General features: G+C 43.0%; 1 long non-coding RNA gene across 1 annotated transcript; it reads right to left on the bottom strand.

The window, feature by feature from the left end:
• Window positions 1-2566: 2566 nt before the first annotated feature.
• LOC308594484 lies at window positions 2567-12546 on the bottom strand. The gene is made up of 2 exons (XR_014011488.1): window positions 12494-12546; window positions 2567-3436 (listed from the first exon to the last, which is right to left on the bottom strand). It is a non-coding gene; the product is annotated as an uncharacterized lncRNA (long non-coding RNA).
• Window positions 12547-14843: the final 2297 nt, after the last annotated feature.

Genomic DNA, 14843 nt, shown 5'->3' with positions numbered 1-14843 from the left:
TCGCACTTTTATTTTTATGTAGCTCAACAAAAGCCGACTTCATTGGAAACCAAAAAGACGTTGGGATACAATTTCATTTAACAATGATACTGTTGTTTGTGGAGTGGGGGGGGGGAGATACAAAGCTGGAAAAATCTCAAAACCAAGAGATCTCAAAATGGGAGCTTGAAAAAGATAGTTCGTTGAAGTACAGGTGTTGATCACATGATTCGACATGGACGTCTACGGAAGGGACATTTGCCCCCTCCACTGAATGAACCATGACCCACAGATTCCCAGCTTTCTTTTGTTTGAAAAGAGTGTGTTTCTAGCATTTGTAGAACCTGGGGTATGGGCCAAAATATGCAGACACTATTCTTTTCATTTGCTTTGTGAGAAACTAGTATTTATTTATTGGGAGTATTTACCTTTCCTCTCACCTCCAGGTTTATTAGCCCACGATACCTTCCTGCAACAAGAAATACGTGTTTGTTTGACTTTTAGAGTATTTGTTGTTGTTTTTTGTTCAAAAGGTGCATAATGTGAAAAATATGTTGTGGTCCATATTCTTGGGAAGGGGAGAGATAATCAAAACGATATTATATCAAAAACTACAGAGATATATAACTTCATGGCTTCTTCTTCTTCCCATCTGACAGGGTTGCCCTAGCCACACTGGAAGATTCCCAACAGAATACCAAAAACACAATAAAACATCAACCATTAAAAACTTCCCTAAATGGGGCTGCCTTCAGATGTCTTCTAAAAGTCAAATAGTTGTTTCTCTGTTTGACATCTGATGGGAAGGTGTTCCACAGGGTGGGTACCACTACCAAGAAGGCCCTCTGTCTGGTTCCCTGTAGCTTCATGTCTCACACTGAGGGAGCTGCTAGAAGGTCCTCGGAGCTGGACCCCAGGGGTGGTGATGACCTCCCACCTTAATAGCACTTTCACTCCTATGTTAAATTGGAACATCTTTGCATAAACTCAGGACCATGAGTGAATGCAGAAGATTATATTCAGCGCTGTCCTGAAACTTGTCAGTTTTATTCCCCTGCAAACTTCCCAAAGCCTGAGCCTTTTCATCCTCTGTAAGAGGTGCAAGTGTCATTCAAACCAATTTTTAAATTTATTTTTTGCTAACCATTCTTCTAAACCTCCTCTAGCTGCTTTTCCAAGTATCAGATTGCACAGATTCCCATTTTGAATCTATGCATGATTTTGCCTTTGGGTAAGGCTCACACTTCACTCCTGTGCAGTGCAGAGTGGGATATAGTAACTGAGGACTTTGATTTGAAAATTGAGTGCTGCAAAACTGATACCCAAGCCTGAGTTTAGGCTATAAATTCATAATTATATGTCAAAAACATATCAAGACATATTAAGCACAGGCTGTTCAACTGTATCTGTACACAAAGCAGCAACTGCTTGTGTTGTCAGTGCCTGGAACATAGCCACAATTACAACAAATCAAAACTGACAAAGAGGGTAACATTGCACTGTATGATTTTTATTTTATTTTTATTTTAAATGCTGACTTGCACACCAAAAATCTAACTTACAATGATATGCTGTGACACAAAATAACTGGGGGAGGATGTGATGTGTGAGGGGGGGGGGCAGCAGAGACTAAACACCATCCTGAAGAACTCTCAGCAGATTCAAAGTGACTTTCTGACAGTATCTGCTGTGCTAAGCACGAATCAGTTTAACAGCTTCATTCACTGTGCTATTCCCCCCTGCCCTGCTTCCATCAGATTCTGGAAGTTGTGAAATATAATGCCTTAGCACTAGGGATGGAAGGATCTATCAATATCTCTGTTTCTCATGTTCCCTATCTTAGATTGAGTTCTCCACATTTGGCAACAACTTGTGACACACTCCCTCTCTCTGTACAAACATATTTGTGCAAATCCACCAGCATTTTAGTGAGATGTTCTCCCAGCAAACACATTTTTGTGTGCAGTTTTGACTAATGTACACATTTTTGCATGAAATTCCCACTTACTGTAATGCGTTTTGTATGTTATTTTTCACTGATAACTTCATTTTTTATGCACACTTTCCCATAATATATGTATTTTTGTTAACATGCTTTGGTTGGACAACTGCATCACAAAATTCAGGTGACTGCAAATTTAAAAAGATAATTGTGTTTCAGGAAGTGTGGATACGATAGATGTAGCTTTAAATGCTCACTGAATCCAATTTCTCCTCCATTTCACCTTAGTGCCATGGGGAAAACATAATTTTGTACACTGTGAGAGACAAATATTTTTTATTTCAATTATTTATTTTCTTACATTTATATCCATTATAGAATCTAATATAGCACTGTGGTTTCCAGGCGCACTCCCATCTGAGAACAGAGTGGATTCTGAGCTGCTTAGTTTCTGTTAAGCAAAGGGCTGATAAGCCTTCAAACCATACAATATTCATTTTCCTCCTGTACTGGATTATTACAAGATGTTTGATTAGATATTTAAAACTACTACTACTACTACTACTACTACTACTACTACTACTACTACTGTAGCACCCTGCTTGTGGTTAACGCTTAGCTGGAATGAAATATTCAACGCAGCAATAGAGAAATTAAAATAATTATTTATTTGTCAGACAAATAAATGAGAGGCACAGTGGTATATGGTTACCAAGCTCTGGCCTGGCCTCCTGCCATTATGGCCAGCACTTATATTCCCTTAATCCAGCCCCCTTTGCTCCTCCTTGGGCTGCCTCTGTCCAATCAGCCTGGTTGGATTTCCTATTGGCTGATTGCTATATCCAATCCTAAAAGATACACCCACATCCTCCTGTCCTTATAAGGAACACAAACAGCTATATATTGTTACATCTATAAATGACAAATAAGTAGTAATATATCTTACATGTGTCTCAACAAGGAATCTTAATTACCAGCTCACCTCTTGCCCTCCCTGCCCTATTGCCTTTTAAAACAAATGGTTAATCTTAAATTTTTATCTTAAACATATGTCAAGGATCTTGAGTTTCACATCAACATTGAAAGATATCCTTCATTTGAAGGTTTCTAAACAAATGTTCTGACAGCTAATATATCTGGACAGCATTTGATGGCGTCTTCTTGTCTGGCAAGAGGCTGAGCTCAATGGCCCCTGTAGTCTATTCCAACTCTAGGACTCTATGATTCTATGAAATAAGAATCTAACATCTAAATTTGTTACTTTCTAAATCCTTTGCATAGTTACATTTAAGCCAATATATTTAAGCTAATATATTTCATACATTATCATAGGTAACCTTTTAAAAGGAATAAGGCCTTTTTAAAGTAGAGAGAGAAAGAGAAAAAAAGAAGAACTCAGTTTAAAACAGTTTCAGAAGAAGGCTCTTCAGTTTACATCCCCCCCCCCTTCAGCAAGCTGCTTTTCCCATTATCTGTTTAAGGAAGAAACAGCTTTAAAAAGACTTCCCAAAAAGCCTCTCTTTCTCTGTCAGCTCAAGATTTAAAAGAGGCCCATGGTATCATTTTACTATTTGCCCATTCCTAATTATTTATCTCTGCCTTTGTTATCTTCTGTAACATGTAGGGTCAATGTCCTGCTCTTAGTCTGTATTTTCAGCTTTTACGACTTTGAGAATTGTTTTCTGCTATCAATCAAGGGGCCCCTTGTCTTAGGAGAATGGCCAAGGTTTTCTCTGCCTGGCATGAAACATTTGAAAATTAAGCCCTCTTTAATATACAAGTCCTGATCAAACATTAATAAAATGCAGGCTTATGCCTGATGCCTCATTCCCCCCTTTCAAGCTCAAGGACCTTCATCCCAAGTGTCCTTGATAGCTTGACCTTCATCATGTTCCTGAGGTAAAGCTCTGTATAGGGCCATGATATGAGGTAGAGTTTCATTTGAAACCATCTTGCTAATTGTACTTCTAAAACATGAAATGATACATGGCATCATACATAAAACCATTACCACTACTGTCAAGAAAAACAAGCAAGACAATAGTATCCCTTTGAGTCCTGTGACATTAGGTAACCAATTGGTGAGCCATCCCATATCCCATCCTTCCCATGTTTGTACTGGGACATGTGCTATATTCTCCATCTTTGTGGCCAACACACGGATTGCCTCACCATTATCTGAAATGTTAAAGCAACAGGCATTCCCTGTCAAGTTCAAGACTCCACATAGGCCTCCCTGCTTGGCAAGTACATAATCCATTCCCATTTTCAGCTGCAAAATGGCGGCTCTACTTTCATCCAACTGTTGTGCAATAAGTCTCAAACTCTTGGCCGTTGCATTGGTTACAAGTTCCACTACTGCTTGCAATCGAATTATTCTGTTTAGATTATAAATAGGATCCCGTGCCCCTTGTATGAGCTCACCAGGATTCCAGGAGGCAGGATCATAATAGGCTATAATGCGCTCTGGTGGCCAATCATCAGTACCGCTCCAACTTTGGGTACTTCCTCCTGCTATATGAGAAATATCAGCGTTTCTTCGTGTACGCTTGGGCAAATTAGTGGGCATAATCCACATTGGTGGTAATACCCATCCCAGAAAACAAGTCCCACTCCATTTGGAGGGGAGTTTCTTGTATGCCCATTCTCCACATATCCACCACAACCATCGGGTCTGAGGTCTTTGGTACGTGGAGTACAGAAGGCGAAATAGCAAAAGAGGTAGAGAGTTCACAGTGCAGTATGTTAGATTGCCTTTTTCTGTCACAGTTATGTTCCATACCACTTTCCATGCATGAATAAAAGGAGGTGCACAGGGCAAGGCATCCCGAGTTCGATAGGTAGTATCGTGTGCCCAGGTATTCTTAATATTATCCCAAGTATAGTGACAATGAGAAGAGCCTATCATGGTAGAATCAGCTGCATTTGATGATCTATGTACACAGAATTCCCCTTGTACAGGTATAACTCGTAATGGTTTAGTTGAGTTCCATCCGGGGAAATTCTGTACTTCTGTTTGTTGTGGTATTTCGCTTACCATGCCAATGGCATCTAATGGTATCGGTAATAAGGGCATACCTCCCTCTGAATCATCTGGCCCGAGAGAGCAAACAAGGCAATTGGTCCTATTTGCAACATTGGCTACCATTTCAGCTAAACCTACCCACATATTGTGGTCATGGTGGAATCCATATTTAGTCAATTTGGCCAGATTTAAGGACCCTTCCCCTTCCCAAGGGATCAGGATTAATAGAATCATGTTGATGTCTAGCATATGCATTCCTCCCACAAAAGATTACCTTATAGTGATAGCAAATAAATATTAGTCCCAATATAATTCCCCCAGTGACAGAAATGGGGAACCACCAAGACCAAAACATATATCCCGAGGATCCCCAATGAGTAATATCTCTGATAATTGTTCCACAAGGAGGTGGGCAGTCAATTAATTGTGGGGCAGTCAATCAATTGTATAAGAGAATCTTTCCTTTCACAATCGCTGGTTCAGATGCTCCTCAAGCTTCAGGCGTGCGCAGGTCAGCCAGCTTCCAGGTTGTGGCTGCAGCAGGCCGGTCGTCAAATGTTGCCCGTGACCTAGCCCGTTCCCGGTAGGGCTAGATACAGGGGTTTTTGGAGAGAGTCAGTTTAAGAGGATTAGAGGGGTCACCTTTGCACGTCCAACTGCCTTCGGACTTCTTCAAACGGGAGTGATGAATCCAGGGGGTCACCTCAGCTACCTTCACCGCTGTTGGAGTAGAGAGCAAGACGGTGTAAGGTCCACGCCACTTAGGTGCAAGTGGATCACGTTTCCACTCTTTCACCCATACGCTATCGCCAGCCTGGAACTGATGAATCGGCTCGGCAATGCTGCACGGCGTGCGCTCGAGGGCCCACCTGTTAAGAGAAACAAAAACACGGGAGAGAGATTGCACTTGTCCCTGTGTCACATGGTCTCCTATTTGTTTAAGATCAGCTGAAATATCCTGAACAAAGGAGGGTGGTCTCCCATACAGGAGCTCAAAAGGTGACAACTTAAGTCTTTTTGTGGGTGCACACCGAACACGAAACAGTGTTATGGGTAACACATCTACCCATCCCAATCCCGTTTCCTGGGTTAATTTTGCCAATTGGGTTTTCAGAGTCCGATTCATTCTTTCAGTTTTCCCTGAACTCTGAGGCCTATAGGCTGCATGCAGTCTCCATTTCACTTGTAGGACTCGACATACTTCTTGTACTACTTGATCAATGAACGCTGGCCCATTGTCACTTCCAATGCATCTAGGTAATCCAAACCTCGGGATCAATTCAGTGAGGAGTCTCTTAGTTACCTCTCGTGCCTTTTCAGTTCGGGTGGGAAAAGCTTCAACCCATCCGGTAAGAGTATCTACAAACACAAGGAGATACTTGAATCCCTTAGAAGGGACCAGCTCTGTGAAGTCCACAATTAGGCTTTCCATGGGGACATATCCCACATGTTGGATTCCAGGAGGTTGTACCGGTCCCTGCCTGGGATTGTTTTTAGCACAAAGAACACATTTCTGTGAAATGCAAGTTGCTAATTGTGATAGGTTAATAATATACAACTTCCGACTGAGACTCTCTCTGGTTGCAGTACCGCCAAGGTGAGTAGATTCATGATAATTTCTTACAATTGTGCCTGCTAGATGATGAGGTACATAAATCCTATTGTCTGGCAGGATCATCCAACCGTCCTTCACAACTGCTCCTTCCTGTTCAGCCCACTTCCTCTCTTCTGGGGTATAGTGAGGTTTAACTTCTTCTGGAACTACCTCTGGTATGAGGGCTGCTATAAATCCTCCCACAGGCTTTTGGGCTGCCTCTCGGGCTGCTTTGTCAGCAGCATGATTTCCTCTGGTTATTGGATCCCTTCCTCGTCCATGACCTTTGCAGTGCATTACAGCAATCTGTTCTGGAGCCCATACTGCTTCTAACAGGGTTCCTACTTCAGGTCCATATTTCAAGGCTTTCCCGTGGGCTCCTATTAGACCTCTTTCTTTCCATAGAGCACCATGTGCATGCAGGGTTAAGAAGGCATATTTAGAATCAGTATAGATGTTTGCCTTACATCCGGCTGCCAATTGCAGAGCTCTAGTTAAACCTATAAGTTCAGCTTTTTGTGCTGAGGTGCCAGCAGGCAAAGCTTCAGCTTCCACAACTTCCTCATTGGTGACCACAGCATATCCTGCTCGTCTGGCACCTTCATGCAGGTAACTGCTACCATCAGTATAATATACAACATCTGGATTTTTCAATGGTTCATCTTTCAGATCGGGTCTACTGGAATAAACTTCATCCATTATTTGGAGACAATCATGTGATTCTTCATCATCTACCTCTGGTAGGGGCAGCAAAGTCGCTGGATTGAGCATATTCACTACTCGTAGATGAATCCTGGGATTTTCACACAATAGGCCTTGGTACCTAGCCATCCTTGGGTTCGTTAGCCAATAACTACCCTTATATTCCATGAGTGTCAGAACAGCATGAGGTACATTCACATACATCGTCTGGCCGAAGGTAAATTTATCAGCTTCTTTGACAAGGCTTGCAGTGGCCGCTACTGCCCTTAGGCATGGAGGCCATCCTTTTGCTACTGAGTCCAATTGTTTTGACAAATAAGCTACTGGACGGTTCCAACTTCCTAATCTCTGGGTCAGGACTGCCGCTGCAATCCCATTCTGTTCATGTACATACAGCTGAAAGGGTTTTTCCGAATTAGGCAGTCCAAGGGCTGGGGCCTCCATAAGTCGTTGTTTGATAACTAAAAAGGCTTGTTGCTGCTCAGGTCCCCATACGAATGGGTCCTTTTCTGCACCTCGAGTGCTTTCATGTAAGGGTTTGGCCAGACTGCTGAAATCAGGTATCCATAGTCTACAAAACCCTGCTGTTCCCAGGAATCCTCTGAGTTGTTTCCTTGTGGTAGGTTCCTTGATAAGGCAAATAGCTTCTTTCCTCTCTGGCCTCAATGCTCGTTGTTGGTGTGAGATGTCAAAGCCCAAATATTTGACCTTTTCTAAACATAACTGTGCCTTTTTCTGGGAAACTCGGTAGCCAGCTTCCCAGAGCAAGTGGAGCAGTTCCTCTGTACCTTCTTTACAGGTATCAAAATCCTTTGCTGCTAGTATAAGGTCATCTACATATTGCAGAACCACCTTTTCTCCAGGTATTGAGGGGTAACTTGTTAGATCCTTCGCCAAGGCAGTACCAAATAAAGTTGGGGAATTTTTGAATCCCTGGGGCAATCTCGTCCAAGTTAGCTGGCCTTTTGTTCCTGTCAAAGGGTCTTCCCACTGGAAGGCAAATATAGGTTGGCTCTGTGGTGCCAGCCGGCAACAGAAGAATGCATCTTTCAAGTCCAATACAGTAAAAAATGTTGCTTCTGGTGGGATCAAACTCAGCAGGGTGTATGGGTTTGGTACATTTGGGTGCAAGGTCTCGATAGCCTGGTTTACGAGCCTCAAGTCCTGCACTGGCCTGTATTCATCTGTCCCAGGTTTTCGAACAGGCAAAAGGGGTGTGTTCCATTCTGATTGGCAGGGCTTAAGCAGACCATATTTTAATAGGCGGTCCAAATGTTTCTGGATGCCCTCTGCTGCTCGCCGGGGTAAAGGATATTGCTTTACAGATACAGGGGTAGCCATAGGTTTTAAGGTTACTACAATTGGAGCTATATTCTTGGCCATTCCTGGTGGGCTATTTTCGGCCCATACTCCTGGTGGCACCTGTAGAGTTCGGAGGAGCTTGTTTAACTCTGTATCCAATGTGGGTTGGACTTGCAGGGCTGACATTAGGCGCCATGATTGTTCCTTAGGTACTGAGAGGGAAATTATTCCTGCTGCCTTTGATGGCAATTTCATTTCTGGACCTCGAGGAGTGAAGGTGATTTGGGCCTGCAATTTGGACAGCATATCTCTACCTAAGAGAGGTATTGGACACTCAGGTATATACAAAAACTGATGGGTTAAACGATGTCCCCCAATCTGGCATTCCAAAGGTTGGAGGAAAGACCTCTTAGCTGACTGACCAGTGGCACTTTTAATGACTACACTTTTGGATGCCTTTTTCTGCAATAGTTCTGGGAGTACTGAGTATTCAGCCCCAGTATCAATCATAAAGTCTATTAAATGGCTTCCTAATTGGATCGTGACCGTGGGCTCCTGGAAGCCTAACTTTATGGAGTCCGGTCTTTCCTAGTCTTGGGTAAAATCCTCCTCTGCCAGTCCAATGACATTGTCCCTACTCCGTCCTTGTCCAGGTCTCTGATATCTTCCATCTCGGATCATTCCCCGTCCCCGTCCCTGGTTTCTTGGGCCGGAGCCTGGGCCTGGGCCTGGGCCTGGGCGTACTTCTTCCAACCTCAGGGGTTCAGGACATTCCCGCTTCCAATGACCCTCCTTCTTGCAATTCGCACATTGATTCCTTCCCAGTGGCGGATTCCTTCCCCGCCCTCTTCCTCCATTTAAGGGGCGGTAGTCTTGCTTCACTGCTGTGGCTAGCATTACCATCTTTTCCTTCTGCCACTTCTTCTTCTCTTGTTTCTCAGCCTCATCCCTATTCCGATAAACTCGGCGTGCAATGGCCATAATTTGGCTCATCAGCATCCCTTCCCATCCTTCGGATTTCTGAATTTTCTTACGAATGTCAGAAGCGCACTGGGCCACAAATGTAGCAGTAATCATTCTGCTGTTTTCAGGGGCTTCAGGGTCAAAAGGAGTCCATATACGATAGGCTTCTTGCAGCCTCTCTAAAAAGTCTCCTGGACTCTCATTTGGTTTCTGTTCTACTTCTGAGACTTTAGACATATTAGTGGGCTTCTGGCATGCCCTGCGGATACCTTGCACAAGCGTCTGGCGGTAGGTGGTAAGTCTGGCCAGGTGAATTACATTGTTTGGATCCCAATTAGGATCTTCCAAGGGAAAGTTGTCTTGGAGATGACGGTCAATATTATAAATATTTCCCACTCTGGCCTGCTCACGCAAATATATCTGTGCCTTTTCAATTATGTCTCTCCTTTCCTCAGTGGTGAACAGAGTATTCAGGAGCTGGCGGCAATCTGTCCAAGTAGGACTATGAGTATTTATTATTGAAGTCACCAAGTCCATCATAGCCTGAGGTTTTTCTGCAAAAGATGGGGTGTGTGTTTTCCAATTCATCAGATCTGTAGTCGTGAATGGAATATATTGCAGGGTCGAAGTTCGAGGTGGCCTTGGTCCAGGTAGCCCGTTAACCAGCACAGGCTCCTCAAGTGCATCAAATACTCTTCTGAGAGGGGCTACTACGTGATCTTTCTCTTCGCCTTGCTCTAGGGGCCTCAAATCATAGGGGATGGTATTTGTCCCAAGGCGTTCTTTTAGCAGCTTTATACGCCTGGCTGTATTGCTTGCTGACCGATTAAGGTCTCCCTGTAACTTCTGTAATAATTCTCTAGGACTTGGATGTACAGGGGTTTGGGGTAGGCAATCAGTTGTTTCACTAAAAGAGACTGTAGATGGAGTTCTACTGGGACTCACAGATGGAATAACCACTTCTGCTTGGGCTTTATTATAGGCCTCCAATGCCTCCTGAAGATATTTATCATAATCTATCAAGGAATCAAGTTCTGTGACTCCAGCCCCATTATTCATTCCACTTTCTTGCCTTGGGGTTACAACTGGTGGAGTGTTTGGATTTGGCTCCCTTCGATGTGGAGCATAAGGTGGAGGTGGAAGCAGCTCTTCCTCTGGTCCCTCAAAAATGGGTTTGAGTTTATTTGGCAAGATTCCTTTCCTAGCTTCGGCTTTTACAGCCAATAATTTGCATCGTTGGACTTTGCATTCCCTTATCCATGGAGGATTTTTATTTAATGTGCTCAGCCAGGAATCTATATATGAAAATTGTTCTGGGCACCCTCCAATTTCTTTGGCGATGTTAGACCAAAGTTTGCTTACTAAATTTATATCAAAGGTTCCTTGAGATGGCCATTCAGTATTTTGCTTCGGCCACTCTAATTCACATAACGTTCTCAGGCGCTCTGGCGTCATTTTGACTCCATATGCCCCTGAGAAGGCTTTCTTAAAATTATTTAACATACATTCAAGAGGTGTATTTTCCCCTTTTGAACCCCCAACTCCCATTGTATGGCCCTGTGAAGTATCCACTCAGTCACTCACACACACGCTTCGTGGGTTTCCTTGCCTGGTGAAGTCGCCTTACCAGGAACCGAAGTACTGCCCACTCCACACTCAGGTCAGCTACAGATTGCTCTGTACTTTCTCACACATACAATGCGCTAGATACTTCACCACACACTACCTCCCATTCTTCCCTTTTCCCCCACCAGATCACCATCTGATGTATCCAACCACCTAGCGTACTCAGTTCCCACTTACTGAGACGCAGAAGTTTGATCAAGACTTCTCTTCCTCCCAATTAATTGGAGGGCCAAAAATCCCTTTGTGCACTTACCCCTGGTTGGTTCCGTTTCCCCCCGGTCCGTCGCCGCCAGTGAGCAGGGTATCAGACAGACGAGACTTCTGCGTTCCCCCTGGAAAAATTTACCAGTGCGCGCTTGGGTAAGCAGTTTAAAGATCCTCTCTCTTGTACCCTGCTCAGTAGAGCGAAGGGGCTGCGTTCCAGCAGACCACTTATCCGAGTCACAGGAGCACCATAAAATGTAGCACCCTGCTTGTGGTTAACGCTTAGCTGGAATGAAATATTCAACGCAGCAATAGAGAAATTAAAATAATTATTTATTTGTCAGACAAATAAATGAGAGGCACAGTGGTATATGGTTACCAAGCTCTGGCCTGGCCTCCTGCCATTATGGCCAGCACTTATATTCCCTTAATCCAGCCCCCTTTGCTCCTCCTTGGGCTGCCTCTGTCCAATCAGCCTGGTTGGATTTCCTATTGGCTGATTGCTATATCCAATCCTAAAAGATACACCCACATCCTCCTGTCCTTATAAGGAACACAAACAGCTATATATTGTTACATCTATAAATGACAAATAAGTAGTAATATATCTTACATGTGTCTCAACAAGGAATCTTAATTACCAGCTCACCTCTTGCCCTCCCTGCCCTATTGCCTTTTAAAACAAATGGTTAATCTTAAATTTTTATCTTAAACATATGTCAAGGATCTTGAGTTTCACATCAACATTGAAAGATATCCTTCATTTGAAGGTTTCTAAACAAATGTTCTGACAGCTAATATATCTGGACAGCATTTGATGGCGTCTTCTTGTCTGGCAAGAGGCTGAGCTCAATGGCCCCTGTAGTCTATTCCAACTCTAGGACTCTATGATTCTATGAAATAAGAATCTAACATCTAAATTTGTTACTTTCTAAATCCTTTGCATAGTTACATTTAAGCCAATATATTTAAGCTAATATATTTCATACATTATCATAGGTAACCTTTTAAAAGGAATAAGGCCTTTTTAAAGTAGAGAGAGAAAGAGAAAAAAAGAAGAACTCAGTTTAAAACAGTTTCAGAAGAAGGCTCTTCAGTTTACATCCCCCCCCCCTTCAGCAAGCTGCTTTTCCCATTATCTGTTTAAGGAAGAAACAGCTTTAAAAAGACTTCCCAAAAAGCCTCTCTTTCTCTGTCAGCTCAAGATTTAAAAGAGGCCCATGGTATCATTTTACTATTTGCCCATTCCTAATTATTTATCTCTGCCTTTGTTATCTTCTGTAACATGTAGGGTCAATGTCCTGCTCTTAGTCTGTATTTTCAGCTTTTACGACTTTGAGAATTGTTTTCTGCTATCAATCAAGGGGCCCCTTGTCTTAGGAGAATGGCCAAGGTTTTCTCTGCCTGGCATGAAACATTTGAAAATTAAGCCCTCTTTAATATACAAGTCCTGATCAAACATTAATAAAATGCAGGCTTATGCCTGATGCCTCACTACTACTACTAGACATCTTAAAATCTGCTGGTTGATTTAAGTCAGGTATGCCAGATAGAAGAAAAAAGTACAATTTGTCAGTACTGAAAACAGTATGCCTTAATAATGCAATATATATCCAAAAGATCGAGAAGTAATTGACTTGTTACTCATACCATGAGAAATCTGGCTGTAAATCTGAAATATATTAGCATTTTAGAGTTATTGTAGCAATTTCCCTAACCTATTAGATACTGTATAATGAACAAAACTCTAAATTTGCAAAACCCATCTTTGAATTCACTATAACTACCATGACAGAAATGTTGTGAAAGATCTGCTCAGTTGAAACGATATTGGAATTAACTCAGAACCTATAACAGGGGCTGTACATTTTACTAGCATATAAATTCAGCACAGCCATATTGGATTCCAAGATGGAGGTTACTGGCCAAATTGGCCGCATGAATTTTCCAACAGAGGTATGAAATGCCATTTGCTGGTTCTGGCAATGAATTTCCAACCACAAAAAAGCAAGAACTTTGTATTGTTTTTACCGTACTATTGGCAGTTGTTTTTATTATTTTAGAAACATAATGGTGAAAGAAATGGATCTACATTTAGGGCCCTACTTTCAGAAGCCCCGTTTATCCAGCTATAAATAGGAGAGATGAGGGGGAAACAGCAGTAGCTGTAGATGCCATCAACATATGCCAAGCCTTAATTATTACTGAAGAAATGAAGGTAAGCTAGAAGTAGTTTATGCATCAAGGAAGGCATTTGAAAAGCAGTACTAAGAGTGGGAGTATTACAAGGAGCGCTACTTTAAAGGATAAACGGTAAAAACAAAATCACTAGAGAAAGAATGCAATTATTTAAACATGAAGTATCGCTGCCCATCTTCATTCGGAATTCAATGTATATATCTATTTAAAGTTACCCCGGATTGGGGGGGGGGAGCATATGACTTATAATGGAGTTTTAAAAGGATGAATGTGGGTGGAAATAACACACACTGAAGCTTATCATATGTATGGTTCACTAGACTCAGACAGCATATGCTTTCTCCGCCTCTCCACATTTTAATTGGAGTAAGCCCATTAGCAGTGTTGTTATTTTTAAAGCGTCATGTTTTATTTAAACTTTTGGCTGAAGCCTAAGAATTGATCAGCGGTTTTTGCTGCCCACCTCGGAATAAGGATGGATGCACCAGATTATTTCCAGTCCACGTTGCATCTTCATCGAGGCGGGGGGGGGGGGAAGGGGAGGGAAGATAATGTGTTTGTGTATGTGCAGGCAAGAAATGAGACCTGGATAGGCCTGGGTAGCGAGGGCAGAAAACTGTGAGAAAGGGGTACAAAGCTTGCTGTGGTAAGTTTGAGGTTGTGGGGGGAGAAAGCTGTCAGCGCCTCACTACATTTTCTGAGGGCTGTTGGGGGCCTGAACAGCTGGGTGGGGTGCAATAGAGAGGAAAGTAAGGTGGGTGGCCATGTTGGAGAAAGGGGTGCACTAGGGCCTGGTCATTTTCATTGGGGGGTGAGTTTTTTTTGGGGGGGGTTCAATTTTTTTTTTATTCTTCCAGGACAAGGGGGGATTCCTTTCTTTCCCTGCTTGAAGAAGAAGAATTGGCTCTTAGATATTGGGGGGGGTTGCTCTGTGTGTGTGTGTGTGTGCGTGCGTGTGCGTGCGTGCGTGTGTGTTTGGGGGTGTGCTTAAGAAAGCTCAACAACTTTTGGGGTGTCAGGAATGTTACTTTTTGAAAGATGGCAAGCCTAACATACGGTAGAGGGATGTGGGTGGTGCTGTGGGTTAAACCACAGAGCCTAGGACTTGCCGATCAGAAGGTCGGTGGTTTGAATCCCCGTGATTGAATCCCCTGTTGCTCAGTCCCTGCTCCTGCCAACCTAGTAGTTCGAAAGCACATCAAAGTGCAAGTAGATAAATAGGTACCGCTCTGGCAGGAAGGTAAACGGCGTTTCCGTGCGCTGCTCTGGTTCGCCAGAAGCGGCTTAGTCATGCTGGCCACATGACC

Source organism: Podarcis bocagei (genome assembly GCF_964188305.1).
Source record: "Podarcis bocagei genome assembly, chromosome: 9".
Taxonomy (NCBI): Eukaryota; Metazoa; Chordata; class Lepidosauria; order Squamata; family Lacertidae; genus Podarcis; species Podarcis bocagei.
This window is presented reverse-complemented; position numbering and strand designations above follow the sequence as displayed.